Source organism: Pan troglodytes, chromosome 1 (genome assembly GCF_028858775.2).
Source record: "Pan troglodytes isolate AG18354 chromosome 1, NHGRI_mPanTro3-v2.0_pri, whole genome shotgun sequence".
In the NCBI taxonomy this organism is placed as follows: domain Eukaryota; kingdom Metazoa; phylum Chordata; class Mammalia; order Primates; family Hominidae; genus Pan; species Pan troglodytes.
Genome location: NC_072398.2, coordinates 50403906 through 50420383, shown reverse-complemented (window position 1 = coordinate 50420383; position 16478 = coordinate 50403906). Strand labels below are relative to the sequence as shown.

The 16478-nt window shown below is 35.2% G+C and overlaps 1 protein-coding gene and 1 pseudogene across 10 annotated transcripts in view; one reads left to right on the top strand and one right to left on the bottom strand.

Moving 5' to 3' along the window:
• Nucleotides 1-16478, top strand: part of PTPRC (protein tyrosine phosphatase receptor type C) — a 118811-nt gene that overhangs the window by 34232 nt on the left and 68101 nt on the right. The gene's annotated exons all lie outside the window — the stretch shown is intronic.
• LOC104004692 (phosphatidylethanolamine-binding protein 1-like) lies at nt 6337-8107 on the bottom strand (annotated as a pseudogene).

The following is a 16478-nucleotide window of genomic DNA, read 5'->3' as shown; positions in this document are numbered from 1 at the left end:
ATCTCCGGTGATCTACCCATCTTGGCCACCCAAAGTGCTGGGATTACAACCCACCGTGCCCGGCACCATTTTAACTGTATTCTAAAAGCATTTTACAGCCTGCTAATACATAACCTCATCTCCAACCTTGCTTCCTAAGTTCCACTCTGTGTTCCACAAATGGGATTAATCACCTACTGAAAGCTCTATAATAATTCCTGTCACCTGAGGATATTGTTAAAATTTCTCAGTTTGTAGGAGAGGGCCTTCATTATCAGCATCACATTTATTTTCCAGAAAGATATCTAGCACCCCTCTACCTTACATCTTGCTTTTCAGCCAGGAAGAACAACTTTTACTTTCTGAAATGTACTAGAATCTCAGTGTTGGGCCACATTGCTTTTTTTTTTTTCTAAAAGACTCATCGTCTTCCTTTCCCACCTAACTCAAACATATCCCTCTTAACTTAGACATTACTTATTTTGGGGAAGTCTTCCATGATTACCCTAAGAATAGGGTAGGCATTCTTTCTCTCTGCTTCCATAGAAAGTAGGAAACTATTGCACTTACTCATTGTAATGTGGCTATAGTTTGATCAAAATAATTAAAAAATACTGTGTGGATTCAAATTTTTCTCAGCTACTCACAAGCTGAATGATCTCACACAAGTTGTTTATTGCACCTTATTGTGCTTTCTTTTTCTCTGAAATAGAGGTAATAATTATACATACTTCATATTATTACAATGATTCAGGAAGCTAATGTATATGGTATACTTACATATATATAACCTAGTATAACGCATGATACATAATAAGTGCTGTGTACATGCTCAGTCAAATAATGGTCATTTGAAAACATTTATTGAGTAAATGAAGAGGAAAGTGTTTATTTTCAATACATTCAAACATATTGTTTTGGTTATTTCCATTACAGAGGCATAATCAGTTTACTATTCAGAAAAATGCAAGAGTACATTTTTACTGCTCCTCCAGTGATACTATGGAAAACAATCTTTTAGAAAAATAAAGAAGGTGTGATTAATGATTAAAGAATCATACACTCTCAAAGTGAAACAATTTCCCAAGAAATGCGGTAGAATAAGCCTTTTGGTTTCTGATTTTTTTTTCTTAACTTTGCTTGTATGTTGTAGAAAGCTAATCTAAATTTAAGAAATTGAAATTTTGAAGTATTAATAATGTACTTCTCTCCCCAAATTGTTTTAATGTAATGATTTTTGCCATATGGATGAATTATATATGCATCTATAGGCTAAAAACCATAAAAACAAGCTTCTTCTTAGTTGACTTTTGTTGTTCATTTTGTACAGCATAAAGCAGCAATCAAAAAGTTTTCCAAACAAATTATCTTACGTATTTTGACTAAATCCAGATTTATCTTCTTAAAATGAAGACCTTTGTTGTAGTTGCATTTGTTCCTCATATGCAGTAGAATGACCCAGCCTCTTTGGCTTAGAGGTAGTGCCTCCTTTTTACGACACTTGGAGCGGCGTCTCATGCTCATCACTTCAGTTGGATAAGGAATGCTGTCCAGTCACAGAGACTCATGAGATCATGTCCAATGAAGGCATTTAACAATAAATTCACAACTAGTGAGTGAGAATTTTATAAAGCAGTTTCAAGTATTAAGTAGATAGGTAGGTAAGCTTTATTATATTTTTTAAATGTGAAATGTTACAATTGTGAAAATTTACAATTTTACAATTTTACAATGTCAGGATGGATAACATTGCCTTTTTAGTAATGGTAGCCTTCACTGTCTGCATTATGACCGTATAATAATAACATATAATAATATATATAGCATATATATTTTATATATATAACATAATATATAACATATATAATAACATATAATTATAACATAATAACTGGGGCTATGATTTCAAACATTTATAAGATGTGGTATGAAAATGTCCCAGTCACAAAAACACTCAATTTAAAAATGAAAGAAAATGAATCTATGCTATGCTTTGCTTCATCTTTCTCTGAACTAGTAACAAACAAACCTTTTAAAAATAAGCTTTCAATTTGGGAATAATTTTAGATTTACAGAAAAGTTGCAAAGATAGTAAGGAAAGTCCCCACTTGCTCTTCATTTGGCTTCCTCTAATATTAACATTTGCCAAGGTTACATTTGTTAAAACTAAGAAGTAACCATGGGTACAATGCTATTAACCAAATTACAGCTTTCATTTGAATTTTGCCCATTTTTCCAATATTGTTCTTTTCCTGCTACAGCATCCAATCTAGGACCTCATGTTGCATTTATTTCTTATGTATCTTTAGTCCCCTAGGATTTGTGACGGTTTTCTGTCTTTTTTCTTTTGAAGACTGTTCATTGCCTCTGTTAGTTTCATGATCCTCTGAGATGTTATTCACAGTAAAATAGCATGTGAATTTCACCTAACTAAAAAGTTTATTTGATCCAAAGCCCTGATTTTAAGAATTTGAAAGAAAAAATGACTCTATTTTTCTCAGTTCTAAACATTTTACTAGAATAATAATTGTATTCTTTCAACATGGAATTAATGTTGATGAGAAGCAAACATCTAAATTTAAAAGAAAATATAGTTTTGTTGAGGGAGGTAATAGACAATAAAATGTATTTATTATAGAAAAAATTCCCAAAACTTTCTCATTAAATGTGCTTTATCTTTACTTCATTACTAATATTTAGCTTTTATTCTTTTAAAAAGCATATGCCAATGATAATATATCATTAATAATAAGAATCCATCTAATTTTAGCTTGATCTTCCCCCTGACTAGGTTTGATTGGATTAAATCATCATGAAGAGACAAAATAATGCAAAAAGTGATAAATCTATAAGCCTCCCCTAAGGTTTCCCATAGAATGATCAACCCAAATGTGCTCTTTATTTTATGCCATGAAATGACATACTGTGTCAAGAACTGAATTTCATCATACATGAGACATAAGACTATTTTTATATCTCTGTAAATTGGGTATGAATTATAAAAGTATGCTGGTAAACTGATCACTTGAAAACATAAAGTCAACTTTCCCTGGAAGAGTTTCTCATAAAAGAAAGGCAAGCATCTTTTTCCTAATATCTAGCTTTATCAGGTCAGGGGCTATATTCTCGGAAGGGATAAGTAATTTCTGTTGTATCTAGTAATTTCATTTAAAAAGATAACTAGAGAATATTGGAAGCATTATTGTAGAACTGTGTCAAAGACCGAAATATCATTCCTACCTTAGACTGTACCTCAAGATCGAAGCTCTGGATGCTATCTGGAATTAAAATGTTTGCATTAAGTTTAAAACTCAGTAAAATAAATGTTTGAAATGAAAACCAAACCAATAATGAATAATTTTACTTAGACCTACTCTCCAAATGTGCTAAAAGACTTGTAAAAGTTGTTGTTGTTTTAATAACTAAGTCAAGCCAGTTTTATTTAATTTAATACATGGAGTATTAATGTGCTGTATGAATGCCGAAGGTAGTATTGGATGCCACAATCTTTAGGAACCATGCTTCTGAGTTTTAAAATGGTGACTAGTTTAGCATAGATTCAACATAAGCATTAGGTGTTCTTTTGACATTTGGGAATCAGCCAATCAACAGGAGGAATAGTAAATTGAATACGAACTTGAAAGAGACCATGTCTTTTTTTCATCCAACTGTGAAAAACTTTCTTTGTACAATTGTTAAACTTAAGAAACAGATGGTAGATCTGTATCAGTCAGTGAGGGGTTTCTGAAGTACTTTTCTGGATGAATGCCAAGAAACTGGGTTTCTGAGACTTGCATGGCTCTGGATTTGTTCTGAGCTGTTTAGTGAAGTGAGGGCTGGCATTCAGAACCCAGGGGAGGGGGAGTAGTCATTCCCATTGCCTTGCATAGAGATAGAATCACAGGTGACAGGTCATTGGAAAATCACTTCTTGAGAGTGGGTATCTTTATTTTGAGTTGGTATCTTTTTGAGAGTTGGTCCCTCATAAGCCTTGCTTTTGATAACATTTCTTTAAATTCCTCCAAGGAACAAGGGGAAGTGCAAAAGGAATACGATAAAGTGCAGCATTGAATGAGATAAGCATATTCAACTTAAGGGGCACACTAAATACTGTAATCTGGGAGCATAACTCAGATTTCTTTTCTTCTTTGCTCAGTATAAGTTGCATGATCATAGAAGATTTATGTAGAAGTCAGAAATCAAGGTCAAGAGGGTAGGCATATTTAGATTCTTACCCTATTCATAATTAACAATAAAATAAGATTTTGTGTCCCGATTCAGAGAATGGATGGCTCAGTCCTTATAACCTCTTAAATTAGTTTTATCTATAACTGGATTTCTGAATCTCTTTTGAAAATTACTACCATTGATGGTCACTGAGTGAAAAAAGCAGAAGGATAGACTGGTGTTAACTGTAATGAACATTTATCCAACATTACCCGTGGGCCTGCTATCCATTTTAAATTCTAAAAGCACTTTACAGCTTGCTAATACATAGCCTCATCTCCAACCTTGCATTCCTAAGTTCCACTCTGCATTCCACAAATGGGATTAATCACCTACTGAAAGCTCTATAATAATTCCTGTCACCTGGGGATAATGTTAAAACTTCTCAGTTTGTGAGAGAGGGCCTTCATTATCAGCGTCACATTTATTTTCCAGAAAGATTTCTCGCACCCCTCTACCTTACATCTTGCTTTTCAGCCAGGAAGAACAACTTTTACTTTTTGAAATGTACTAGATTCTCAATGTTGGGCCACATTGCTATTTTTTTTTTCTAAAAGACTCATCATCTTCCTTTCCTACCTAACTCAAACATATCCCTCTTAACTTAGACATTACTTATTTTGGGGGAGTCTTCCATGATTACCCTAAGAATAGGGTAAGCATTCTTCCTCCCTGCTTCCATAGAAAGTAGGAAACTATTGCACTTACACATTGTAATGTGGCTATAGTATGATCAAAATAATTAAATCTAAACAATACTGTGTGGATTCAAATTTTTCTCAGCTACTCACAAGCTGCTATCCATTTTACAAAGCCTCCTGCATGTATTACTATGTCTAATCCTCATATCAACTCATATATAAACTAGATTTTATGATTATGGCTCTAAAAACAAGGAGACTAAACCTCGGAAATACCTAGTTGGCTGAGCTAGGATTCAAAACTAGGTCATTCTGAGGAGAATATAAAGTCCAGCTTTTTTTTTTTTCCACATAGGGATGTATATTTCCAGGTATAGTTTTACATTTTGTTCTTTATTGTATGAACATAAATATAGATACATATGAAAATTCGAAAGCACATGAAAGTGCCAAGAGGAAATGCAATACCATCTTATGAAATGAGAAATTACACATATCTTACAGTGAGTTTCAAAATTATATTGCTCAAAGTATTTTTACTGTGGAACCATAGGCACAAACTATAGCAAGAGTAAATCCAAAAATGTTTATTGTTCTTCTATAAACTAACTACTGTGTAGGATACAAGGGATGCTGATTTCACCAGTGCCTTTAAGAAGGACAAATCAAATTAAAAAGTCAAAATGACTGAAGGTCATAATCCAGATGGTGGTAACAATAATTACTACCATTTATAGAACTTTTTGATGTTGCTCATTCAACGTTTCTATTTGTATTCAATTATAAGCAAACAGCAGAATTAACCCAACATTCAGCAACTCCAGATCAGCTTTTCTTACCCCCATGAAGAGCTATCAATTTAACAACCACGGTTGTAAGGATTCCTAATAAGCTGTCAATGAGCACTGCTGCCGGTCTAGATGGCCATGCCCCAACAAAAGCAAAGCCACTCTCCCTAATGCTTTTTCCAGGATTGCTTTTTAAAGGGACCAGAGCGAGATACTGACGCCTATTAAGGCATCTGAGATGCACCGTGTTGGGGTTTAGCCTCCATGCCAGCCAGCCTCTGGTTGTCTAGGTGAGCGACAGCACCATAAAAACACTCTGCGTACAATTCTGGTATTAGGATCACAAAGGCAGAGAGGCGACAAATCCTTTTTCTTTTTCTTTTTTTTTGTAACCTCCCTTAAAGATTCTTTGATGCTTTGCTCTATTACTGTAGGCCTGGTCTTTTTTTCCCCCCAATTTTTTCTTCTTTAAACTCTGGATTGCTATTTTCATATTAATTTGATGACCCCATCACAGTACCAGAATATTCCTGAAAATAGAGTTCCAATTTGATCAAAACATAAACCAGAGTGAGTGAGTGACTAGAATTATAAAGGCCAGGCAGCAGGAAAACTTACCCTAAACCATCTGACTGCTCAGGTCTTGCCTGTGCAAAGGGGAGCCGGAAGAGGAGAAATCTATTATACATGCAACACTGAACTGGAGAACACGGCTTGGGGCCTCTGGGACAGTTCAGGTCCCTGAGCTGCCCCCTACTTCCCAGACAGCTGCTCCTGCACTTTGGGCACATAGTCGTCCCACTCAGCCTGGTAACGCTTTCTGGCCACTGGGGCCACGAGCACAAGCTCGTACTTTCTTTTTTTTTTTTTAAGACGGAGTCTCGCCTTGTCGCCAGGCTGGAGGGCAGTGGCCTGATCTCGCCTCACTGCAACCTCCGCCTCCCGGGTTCAAGCAATTCTCCTGCTTCAGCCTCCCGAGTAGCTGGGACTAAGGCCGTGCCACCACGCCCAGCCAATTTTTTTTTTTTTTTTTTTTTTTTTTGTATTTTTAGTAGAGACGGGGTTTTACCATGTTGGCCAGCATGGTCTTGATTTCCTGACCTCGTGATCCACCCGCCCCAGCCTCCCAAAGTGCTGGGATTACAGGAGTGAGCCACCTTGCCCGGCCAAGCTCGAACTTTTGACAGAAGGATGCCATTTTGAATTTGCCACTGTGGCCTCCAGATCCATTGCTGAGGATGGGCTCGTCACACTTCAGCAGCCTGTCCTGTTTGTAAACCAGCCAGACATAGCGGTGGAGATCTGTGCCCTCCAGAGGCCCGAGCCCACGTAATGGAGAGGACTGGGCCACTGCTAACGTCATTACCCTTCATGTTGACCACCAGGAAATGATGCCATTCAGTGTATTGGGGCTTCTTCCTGCCAGGAGCATCCGGGTCTGTTAGGACCAAGGTGTAGAGTTTCCTTGACTCAAGATCATCCCATGAAATGCTGGTGGGTCTGTTAACCTAGGTGGGCGTCAGCACTTTGCCCAGCTCGTCCACCGTCGCCCTGGCGTAGGTGACATGCAGCGAGTGCTGCGGCTGCCCATCCACTTCCTGCAGGCTCAAGGGCCTGGACCGCTTGCTGAGGTCCCTGGCATGGCTGTGCAAGAACGCAGCGCGCAGCTGGGAGTGCCACTAGGCAAGGCGCAGGCACAGCGGCGACTCGGCAGCCTCTGAAAACTAGCCAGGGAAGCCGGGGCTCATTTATAGGATTTTAAAAATATTATTAAAGGCTTCACAAACTGTCTTAATAGCCACAACATTGGGAGGCCGAGGCAGGCGGATTACCTAGGGACAGGAGTTCGAGACCAGCCTGGACAATATGGTGAAGCCCCGTCTCTACTGAAAATACAAATATTAGCCGGGTGTTGTGGCGCATGTTTGTAATCCCATATACTCAGGAGGCTGAGGCAGGAGAACCGCGTGAACCCGGGAGGCGGAGGTTGCAGTGAGCTGAGATAGTGCCAGGGCACTCCAGCCTGGGCCACAGAGCAAAACTCTCTCAGAAACAAAACAAAACAAAACAAAACAAAACAAATAGATACAACAATCTCCTTTTAACTGAAGAGGAATGATGTAAAGTTATATAAAGTTCAGAGGAATTGATGTAAAGTGAATAGTAAAGAGTTTGGAATCTCCTACTAAAATATTTTAACAGGAAAGAGACACATCAGTGCATTTTACAAGCAGATCAATGTGGCAGTATCTAGCATGCATGGGGAAGGGATGGAGGAAGTTGTCAGTTTAGAAACTGAGTATAAACATTATTGAAATAGGCCATGATAAGTACCTGGACCAGAGTAAAGGCAATGGAAAGGAAAAGGAAGCCACAGACCACAGATAGGTGGAATTCAAGGACTGTGTACCGAAATTCAGGAGAATGATGTGAAATAGATGCTCTGAATCCTCTATTCCCAGGAGGCAGCATTATGGAGTTAGGAGAAAATGCAGGAGCTTTGGATTCTAGTAGAACTGGGATTGAGCTTTTACACTGTTACTCTATATTCGAAGCAATATATTTAAACCAGCTGTGTCTTCCTTTTGTCCTTTATAAAACAAGAATAATAATGCTTATCACATAGAGATATTATGAGGATTGTATAAGACAATGTATCAAATAGTAGGTATTCGGTAAATGTTCCTTCTTTACTAAAGATAGAGAAACCATTTTCTGATGTACAAAGGGATGAAGAGCTGGCCCAATATGAATTTTCCCAAAGAAGTTAAATGAAAAGGATCTCATGATCCTTTTCAGGATTTATTATTTATGAATGTTAATATATTATTTTAATATTTTCTATCTTATGAAATAATTATTTAGTCAAAACATAAGACAATTGATAGGAATATACAGCATGGAAAATGGTTACCAACTAGAGCTGCAGGGTATCAGGGAATGTGACAAGGCAGCAAAATGTTTCTACACATGTCTGTTTTTTCAGGCATTATCTTTCATGAGACTATCAAGTGTGTATTTAAGGAGCCATTCAACTTACTTCAGTGCATTTGCTTGCAAAGGGTGCAATGTGATGTTTCCTACTGGTAGGGTCGTATTTCATATGTGATGATAATGTCGCTGAACAAATAGGAAATATCCTTGCCTAGACTATATTTTATCATTTCATTATCTAGTGGTAAAGGAATGTGAGTTCTATTTACAAATAAACGTTTTGTCTTACTTTTTTCTTTGTGATCTATTTTCTCCAAGTTGCATAATGTAATGAATTAATAAAGTTTAATTGCTGGCCAAATCAATGGTGACTTTTTATGTTTTTAAATATAAGATTAGGTTTAACTTATTTTTGTCATTAAAATATCATTTGTGGGTGCTTTTCAAAATGAAGTGCTTCTGAAATAAATCACATAATAAAACTAACCTTACTTTTGAAATACATTTTTATTGAAGCAAACACAAATCAATCTGAAATTCAGCATTTTGTAGCAGTTAAATGTATAGTCAGGCAGCTTCAACGTCAACTAGAGAAGTTGTGGTTTTAACCCCGAGATAGAGCTGATTATGCTGGTGCTATGGCAACCTATTGCACCATTTGGTAGCTCCTGTGTGCTTAACCGCATGAGCTGCGCCTCTTCCTTTCCTATAAAGACTCAGAATAAGAAAAACAGAAGTACACCGAAGAGAAGAAACCACAAGAGCAGTAAAGACACTGCTGTTAGCTTTTAGCTGTGCAAACAGCAGTCTTATGAGAACAACACATTGAAAACCTCTTCTATTTGAAAGTGTAGCTTTTCCCATTATGCCTGGGTTCCTTTAATGATTTTGAAAGTAAACCAAGTGTTTCTGTTCAGAGTTTTCATTAAAGGGAAATAAGAAGAAATAAGCAGTGCATTTATCAGCCTTTGCTTTTATTGTCCTCAGCTTTAGGAGTGGGAGGCTTTTGTGTAGCCTCAGTGGACATTTTATTCTGTTTGTGAGATGGGAGATTAGTTTCTATTAGGTGGACTCCCTATAATCTAGCATTTATTTTCTGCTATTTATTTTTTTATTATATTGTAGTTAGTTCACAAAAAAAAGTACAATTTTAATTCATCTCCTGGCTCATTTAGAAAGGGTTGTGGTTGGTGCTGTAAACACTTTTCTACATAACTAGATTAAATTCACAGACACTCACTGTCCTAGCACTGTTTATTTTCTATGGGGAGCTTCATTTACCTATTCTTTCCCTCACCCCACTTCTTTTACAAGGTATAGGTTGATCAGCAAAGGCTTTTGTATGTTTTCCTTTGTTTCAAAGCACAGACATAATATAATCATAACTTTTTTTTGCATGTTCTACTATTTTTCTTTCCTTAAAGATTTGGGTAAAAATACTGAAGGACAGACAAGTTCATGCTACCATTTTTGTTAGGCATAGGCCTGTTCACTTTTCTTCCCGTTTTTCTGAAAAATAAGAATCTACCCCTTTTGTAGTCATTGTCCAGCAATTTACACTTTTTAACAATAAGTTTTAATGTGTGGTACTCTGAATCCCATTTTGATGGTTATACATAAAATTTACTCATTTTTGAGTCCCTAATAGCTCTTTAGCACAAATACTGGATTTAGCATTAAATATTTTTTCCTTACAGTGCAATGCAGTTGAACAAGCATGGGGGTTTTTACAGTCAGACAGATCTGCATTTAAATCTAGACTCATTTTGCTACAAGCTCTTTATTTAGCCTTGCATACACGTTTTTATGATTTTGAGCTTTCATCTGTGAAAAGAAGAGAATACCATCTACTTTGTAGGATTTCTATAATGATTAGATAAAATAATATGTAACAGTATTTAGGACAGTGCCATTCACATAGTACCCACTTATTAAATAGTAAACACTGTTGATAGCACCAAATACACTAATAAAAGATTTCACCACTTATGCAAACATCTTTTGATGATTCTTTGTTCTTTAACGATGATCGTAACCTATCCTAGAGGAAGCAAAGAGCTACAAAAACATACACTTACTAAGGGATTAATATAATTAAATGGTTTTTGCTATCTGAAGTATATTGCATAAATCAGGTATATATCCCTGGATTTAGGTAAATGAAAACAGACATTTTCATAAGAAGCAAAAAGATAATTAATATGGGAACAAACCTATTCTGGAAAATGTTTAAAAAGAGAATATGGGTAAGGAAGCATCTTTCTCAGTTGTTCTTAACCCTTGTTTCCATCATAATCACCATCAGAGCTTTAAGAAAATACCAGTGCACAGATCACGTTACCCCACAAACCTACTAAATCAGATTTTCCAGCTTTGGAGCCCAGAAATAGTCACCTTTAATCTAATTCCCAGTCAGGATTAATACAAATAAAGGATTGATATTTTATCTTCCTCAGGATAATAATACTGGTTACACACACATAAATATACATAACTGATAACAAGCCAGAATTTTGTAAACTATGTTCTCAGAAACATAGCAGTTACATTGTACAAATGTCCTATATTACGTCCATGGGAAAAAAATGGGTTTGTGGCAAATACTTTTAGGAGATCTTGAGCTAAACGAAGTGACATAAGTTTCTCTATGCTTTTAATATATTAACACACTTTATAAATATCTCAAAAGGGCATGTAGCATGAATTACTTCTGAAACAAATTTGACTATGGGACATTTAAAGGCACACAAATCTAAATCAAAGACTTCAATTTGACCATCATTGCACAGGAAGCGATAAAATTTTCCCCCTGACTTGTAGATAAATAGTTTAAGACAGAAAAAAAGCAGTGTAACTGATTGTTCTTAAATGGTTATCTAGTAGCCTTTATTAATTTTTTTGTCATTAATTGTTTCATTAATCAACATGCCTGAAATATATAACATGATGTTTTAAACCAAATATAAAATACCTACAAATGCATTCCTAGTTTTGAGGTGTGTGTTGGCAAAGTCATATGTATTCACAAGCAAAAAACATTATTGTAAATATTGGACACCATAAGTCATTGGGAGACAGCTAGATATGGTTGCTATCTTTAAAATTTTTTAATTATTTGATTTTATTCCTCTCATGGCCACAAAAATTTGCCTTCTTTATCCTCAATACTGCTTTACATACTGATATTTTTCTTTATTATTTGCATTATTATTTAAAATGTGTGTATATAATTTGAAAGTTTAAATAGTACCATAAGGCCTAGAGTAAGTAAGAACAGTCTTTTGCTCCCACGACTCTCCCCTCCCTTGATATTTTGTGATTTTTAAATGTTATCTTTTATTGTAGTGCTGTTTCTTTAAAACAAAAAGAAAGATTTTTGCCAGTATCTATTGACTTCTTCTCTTGATCTTGAGATGTTGCTTTTTATAACCTCTTGCTCTTTGTTCAGGGGTGCAATGTTTTCTCATTTCTGAAAATATGAATTGTAGTTGGTTATCCTCTCTTTTGCTCCTTGCATTGCCTCATTCTCCCAAGTGCCTCTTTTGTTTATTTGAGCTCTATCTTTCTTTCTTATTAGAGGCTTTGTTCTACTGTTTCTTGGATGTCCATTTGTATTTAACAAAAGGCCTCAATAAAGGGATGTTGAAATTCTCTGGACATTGGTGGAGCTCATAAATTCATGTGCTTTAACTAGATTGAATGAAATCAGAAAGGCACTACACTCACTGAGTCTTAGTTTCCTTATATATCAAATGAACTGCATGTCAATAATCACTAAAATCCTTTGCTTCTGTCTGAGTAGAAATCTTTGGAATTATTTTCTGATGATAAGCAGAAAGTCCTTTACTCATGAGATTCCAAAAATAATATTAATATACCCAATATTTTAACATAAAGTCTACATAAAGAATAAGAAAATTATTAAATAGACACTACTTCAAATCTAGCACTTTCCTCGTGTGTGCCTGTGAGCAATTTACTAAACTCTTTTAGGTCCCAGTTTCATTCCCTATAAAAAAGGATAAATAATGCTAACTCATTGGCTTACTGGGATGCTTAAAAGAAAAAAAAATACATATATATTATATAAAGAGGTGTGCATAGTGTCTGCTACATAACATTTCAGTAAACTGTTGCTATCATTATTATATTTACTGATAAGCTAATGGAGGGTAGAAAAGACTGTTTCCTGTGGTTCTCTGAAATCATAATACCTGGCTTGTCGCTGCCCAGAGTGCTTACTCCATAAATACTTAATAATTTAATATGATTTGTTAGATTTATTGTCTGTGGACCATATAGCAGATTTCTAGCATAAAGAAAAGTGCAATTCTCTTATTTTTATTGTGCACTTTATTATTATCATGCATTGCTAAGAAAGGAAAGCCATACATATCTGTTTTAGCTGACCCTTATTTTTTGTCTTGATTTGCTTTTTTCCACTTTTGTACAGGCTTTATGTTTATGGAGGTCAAGTATGCATTCTCAACCTTCAAAACATGCTATCATTCATTTTAGGGCAGATGCTGAAAATAAGTATTTATTTAATCTATTCTATTTTACCCTTCTGCCCTTGTACTTTTCCCAGATTTGCAGAACTAGACAGGTTTAAATTCCCTAGGAAATAGCATCCCATTTTTTTTTCTTTTTTTTTTTAGCGGGGAGGGAGAACGGGTGATATTTAAAGCCCAAGTATGTCTTTTGAAATGCCGTTTTCACTCAAATTGATTCCTAGTTTTTGCTGAAATCTCTGATCAGGGACTTAGGGGTGTGACTTCAAGGTAACTTTGATTTGTGATCATTTAAACATTTTGAGTTGTAAAAGAAACATATTGGGAAAGGTAAATTCAGTAACAATACATGTGTTAGAATAACACAGCTTTGAAGATCAAGTGTTCTGTTATCTACATTTTCATCTGTTTAATGTATCTAGTCAATTCCATTGGTGATTCACAACAGGATTATAATGGGAAAAAGAGCTCTTAGATAATTTACAGATTTTTAGTGCTATGGTGCCACCTACTGAAATATTACTAAATACTCCTTTGACTAAATAATGAAAACACAAGACATTTAAGTTTTAAAAAATGTAGAAAATTTCATCCCTAGAAGATAAAAGTCAAAGTGTAGAATGTAGTAACTGTAATATGTGGAACACTAGATATATTACTGTGTTTTATTTTATATTTATTTGATGTGTTTATAGAATTTGAGAGAAAGCTCAATGCAGTTCTTACTTTGAGAAATAGTGATGCCTTCTCTTTATTGTCACACACCTACACATGTGCCCTCTTAATTTCCATTGCTATGTCACATATTTTGCTTTACCTATTTTCCACACTTTCCCAGTATTGTTCATAAAGAATGTTTACATATATTGTAGTGTAATTTGTATTAAACAATCTCCAAATATTAAATATTTATTGTGCACTGGTTATAAAATACTTTATGCAAAAATTTTGTTTGCTTTCCCAGATCTATTTGACTCCACTAAGAATATATTGTTGCTTTTAAGTAATACAGGAAATAGGGTAGAGTACAAGGCTGTCTACATACATAAAACAACTTAGGTAACTACATCAGTTCATTTGTTTTGCATTGGACAAGCACAGTAATACTTAACCATATACTCCAGTCTAAATGGATAGGTCATGAAGTAGTTAAATATGTTATACAACCAATCTTTTGTTGTTGTTGTTGTTGTTGTTGTTGTTGTTTTTGAGTCAGGGTCTCACCCTGTCACCCAGGCTGGAGTACAGTGGCACCATCACATCTCACTACAGCCTCAACACACACTCATGGGCGTAGCCTCCCAAGTAGCTGGGACTATAGGTGTGCACCACCCTACCCGGATAATTTTTGTATTTTAAGTAGAGACGAGGTTTTGCATGTTTCCCAGACTGGATTGCTTGGCTCAAGCGATCCACCTGCCTCTCCCTCCCAAAGTTCTGGGATTACAGGTGTGAACCATTGCGCCTGGCCACAACCAATCTCATCAGGTCTTTTTTTTCTATCAGTGAAGATTCAGCACAGTGGCTTCTATCTATCTATGATTTTGGTAATGTTTAATAATGTTTGCACATATGAAGTGCAACAGACAATTGAAGTCATTGCTCATGTAATTTAGGAAGAATTAAAATATGATAGAGAATTAATAAATTATTGCAGATATTTGGTTGTATAGTTTTCTCTAAATAGTTAAGTACCTTCACCTACTCCCTACCTTGTTTCATATATAAAGGCATTCTCCACCAAAGTATTTGTTAGTGTTCTGCTAACGTTGATGTAAAAATCATTAGATGACTGGGGGGGCAGGGTGCGGGGAATGTCCTTTAGATGTTACGTAGGTGTTTTAACTAAGCTATTTTATATAGGTCACATTTAGCATGTTCCTACTTTAAGACTGGTAAAATGTTTAACCTTAAAAAGATTGAAAAATAGATTTATGTAATCTAGTGCACATGGCTTATTAAAATTGATATGTTGCTTTAAGTTGCATCACTCTAGTGCATACCTTATTTCCTTAGGGGCATTGGCTTAAATTTTAAAGTAGTTTTTAATTTAAAATTTTTATTTTAAATAGATTCTATGTGTTTTTTTCAGGCACGAAAACATTTTTATGTCATTTGTCATGTTGACTAAAGGTGTTACCAAAACTAAAAATCTGTTTATAGGGATTTTATGACCATGAGAACAAGCAAATTGAGTCTTACACTAAGTCTAAACAGTGATGCTGAAGTCTTGGAATTTTCTTTAAAAAGATAAAATGGTGTGTGGGGTGTGTGTGTGTGTGTGTGTCTGTGTGTGTGTGCACGCACATATTTGAAATCGTATATAAAAATGAAATAAAACATAGATTACAATGTTTTAGTGTCACCTAAAAATCACTCAGTGGAGGAATTTAGAATCATATCCAGTGATAAATCAGTGTACAAGCAAACACATATTCAATTCAAGAGGCCTTTATGGGAAGTAAGCATGAACATAGAAGAAAGGAAAATGTTGGCTCTTTAGATATTATACTGTTTTCCAGGATATTAAATTTTGCTGCATTAAAGATGAAAAGATTCGAGGAAATTTTGAATATGGAGCGATGATGAGATCAGAAAAAAATGTATATGTATGCTCATTATTCTGTCCTCTAGCTCCAGAAACCTCTTAACATCTAAACAAAAGGTCTGTAAATTTTAATAATTGTGCTTGATATTAGTGTAGTTTGGTTGACTTTCCTGTCAAAATAGTATTCTGTAATAAATTAACTTGACACACCTCTAAATTTTCTCTAATATTTGTTTGTACCATTATAGAGCATTCACTCAGCACATTGTGATTTAATCTGCATATCTATTTTTAGGGTCAAGGTTATTTTAGCATTTGTAGCACTACTAGTAATTTACTTGCAGCCAAATTATGATTAAGATGCATTTTTACTTAGCTCATGAGTTTTTAATAAACACCTTCTGTAAAAGAATTCTCATGCTTAAAATTTCATATGAAGAGGAAAGGCTGTAAGGACAAGTTGATGGGAAAAGGGGACACCTGATGAGTGAGAGCATGGCCTGTAAAGTCAGACAGGCTCAGGTTCAAGTCTGGCTCACATATACTAGACTGGCCTTGTGAACTTGGCCAAGACACTTGACTTTTCTAAGCTTCTTAGGGTTTTTGTGATGTTTAAGAAAGAAAACATAAGCAAAAGACTTAGTATAGTGCCTGGCACCCAGTAAACACTCAATAAATATTAACAATTAATAACAATAAAATATCATTTCTAAATTATTCTTTAAAAAAGTAAATCATTAGAAACAGTCTTCTCCGTTTTGGTAATTTACCTCTTGTCCTTCTTTTCAGAAGTTAGATTAAAATAATATACATCATGTATTTCTTTTAAAAAACGTATTGCCTTTGGACC